This window comes from Anneissia japonica, unplaced genomic scaffold, assembly GCF_011630105.1.
Source record: "Anneissia japonica isolate Jap-2015-1 unplaced genomic scaffold, ASM1163010v1 scaffold40305_len23432_cov98, whole genome shotgun sequence".
NCBI classification, from domain to species: domain Eukaryota; kingdom Metazoa; phylum Echinodermata; class Crinoidea; order Comatulida; family Comatulidae; genus Anneissia; species Anneissia japonica.
In genome coordinates this window covers 19,530-22,435 of record NW_022736716.1, presented here as the reverse complement: position 1 = coordinate 22,435, position 2,906 = coordinate 19,530, and the positions used below count along the sequence as shown (strand labels likewise).

Genomic DNA, 2,906 nt, shown 5'->3' with positions numbered 1-2,906 from the left:
AACTGCCAAAGAACCTATGGTTAAAGCGGTTAACCCAGCAAATATCACAGTGGCCTTCTTCTAAGCTACTCAGGGAAGCAGAGTTGTATTGGATTCGACAAGCAGAAACAGGTATCAATTTCAACAACCACAACATTATGAAGTTAGATCCAATATTTGATGAGAACAAGAGAGTGTACCGTGTTGGTGGACGAATGGACAATGCACCACTTTCATATGATGTGCGACACCCTTACCTTCTCCCAAAGGAAAGTCATATTAGCCTGATAATTGTTCGTGACAGACACACACATGCCCTTCATGGGGGACATCTCAGAACTGCGACAGAAGTTAGGAAAAGGTACTGGATTGTTGGAGACACAAACATCTCTAAGGTAGTTGTGCGTCAGTGTATTATTTGTAGGAGACACAAAGGAAAACCAATAGAGCAAAGGATGGCAGACTTGCCCGATTTCCGAGTGAACCCATGTTCACCTCCATTCAAAACCACACTTGTAGATTACCTTGGTCCGGTGAATGTAAAGCTGAACAGGAACACCACCACCAAAGGTTACTGTGCAGTATTTACTTGTGCAGTAATTAGGGCTGTGCACTTAACATGTGTTCAAGATCTGTCAACCCAAGCATTTCTACAAGCTTTGGAACGATTTGTAAGCATCAGAGGAGCTCCATCTTTGTTAGTGAGCGACAATGGCACCTGCTTTAGAGGAGCTAACAACACCATAAATTCGAGTTAAACCTAAAATTGGACCAGGCCACAGTCCGAGAACAATGCCAACATTATAACGTTCAGTGGAAATTTGGACCGCCCGGTGGACCCCACCACCAAGGAGCTGTTGAGCGCATGGTCCAAGAAGTCAAAAAGGGAATGAGACACCTATTGAAAGCAGATCGCCTTACATTTGTTGAATGGGAGACTGTGTTCTGTCAAATATCCGGTTTTATCAATGGATGACCCTTAACTTCAGTCATCATCGCCACTTGATCATCCACCGTTGACACCAAACCACTTCTTGATTGGAAGAGGCGATTTGCCATGTCCTGAAGTACCATGTGAAGAGTACAAAGGAAACTTACGAAAACGTAGAGAGATTTGCAATGCTATGGTGGATGGGTTTTGGCGACGCTGGATGGAATGTATGCATAAACTTTCACCACGACACAAATGGCTGAAATCCACTGAGAATCTGATTAAAGGAGACATAGTGCTCGTCATTGGTGAGGAGAAGAAACGCGGCCTTTGGAAAATGGCTGAAGTCATTAAACCCAGGGAAGGATGATCTTGTGAGAGTTGTGGACATCAACTTTGCTGATGGAACCAATGCGAAGAAACCTGTCACCAAACTAATCCTACTAATGAAAAGCACAGAACGATCAGACATATAGAGTTTGAGTATGTCTGTACTGTGTATGGGTGTACGCCGAACGCTGCCCAAAGAAATCAATATGTGAATTACTGTGTAATGATTACAGTACATAATTATCGTTGTTTGTTGGACTTTGAGATATGTATTCACACTCATTTGGATTACGTGATTCGTTTTTGGACTTACTGAAATCATCAGTTTGCACTTCGTTGTGATTAGTGTGGCACTTTGATTACCAATTATACTATTGTAAACCAAATTGAGACATTTTGTATGAACATTTTTAAACCTTTTTTGCAGTTTGATGTTATATTTGTGACATTCCGTCACTCTTTGGGGGAATGGGATATCATGACATCATGACATGTTTGTTACGCCTGCGCGTAATAATTTACTATGCCGCCACGCGCGAACTGGTTATCGGTGGGAGACAACAACATGAGATGTTGTGACAGTCTATACTATTTTTTACCACTGGATCTTCATGTATTATTATATACTATATCATTTATCGAGGTATGTTTAACATGTCATCAAGTAATTATATTATATATGGAGTCGGCAGTTGCGATCTGCATACCATATCACCCTTTAGTTCGGTGTAATTTAATAATATTTATAGGCTAGGCTAGCGGCGACTTCGTGGTCGACATTTGCAAGGCTTCCATCTAGGCTGAGCTCTTGTATACAGTATTATAGGCCCACACGGGAATGCCAGGCCTACGCTTGGTTTTCCAGGCGCTGTGCTTCACAATATCAGCTTACTGCTCAGGGGCGGATTTAGGGGGGGGCCGGCCCGGCCCCGGCCCCCCCTTTTGGGAGGTAAATAAAGAAAAAAAAAAGAAAAAAAAGAGAGAAAAAGAAAAAAATGATGGCCAAGAATACCTCAAATGTTATGTTCGGGTGTCTAGAACACAAAAATTTCGCGGGGGCGTGCCCCCGGACCCCCTACGACAGTGTTGTCTCAATCGGCCCAACTTTCGGCCCCCCTTCCGGCCCCCCCTTTTGGACATTTCTGGATCCGCCCCTGCTGCTTAGTTACAGTTTGTGCAAATGATTTATAGGTTTTAATAATTATTGTTATTTGAGGTTTATTCATAATTTCATCATAATAGTAATACTGTAATAATCGAGATTAACGATGTCGTTCAAGAAAGTTATACTGTAACGTACATTTTATTGTATTAAAAGTCTCGTCTCAATTTTAATATTGTATTATGGCTGTACTTTTATAAACACACTGCAAGAGCGTGTCCGCTGTTTTAAAAGCGTCGTTTCCAAAATAAAGTTATAATAATTATATAATAGTATGCAATAGAAACAGCAAATTATTTTTAAGATTATTAAACATCACCTTTATTTTCATTGTCATTCGTACTTATACAGGCTGTACAAAGATTTGAAATTAAGAACCATTTTCTAATATTGTTTAGCGAACAACCTTTAAATTTAAAGATCGTCAGAAAAGGTCGGAAAAAATTTTTTTTTTCTTCTTATTTAGCTTAAATATTTTTCCGAACGCATCTAGGCGAATGAGAA

General features: G+C 40.5%; 1 long non-coding RNA gene across 1 annotated transcript in view; it reads left to right on the top strand.

Moving 5' to 3' along the window:
• The first annotated feature begins 1,008 nt into the window (after positions 1-1,008).
• Positions 1,009-2,906, top strand: part of LOC117116844 — a 5,226-nt gene continuing 3,328 nt past the window's right edge. The window contains exon 1 of the long non-coding RNA XR_004446829.1: positions 1,009-1,883. This is a non-coding gene — a long non-coding RNA (uncharacterized LOC117116844). The remainder of the gene's footprint in view (positions 1,884-2,906) is intronic.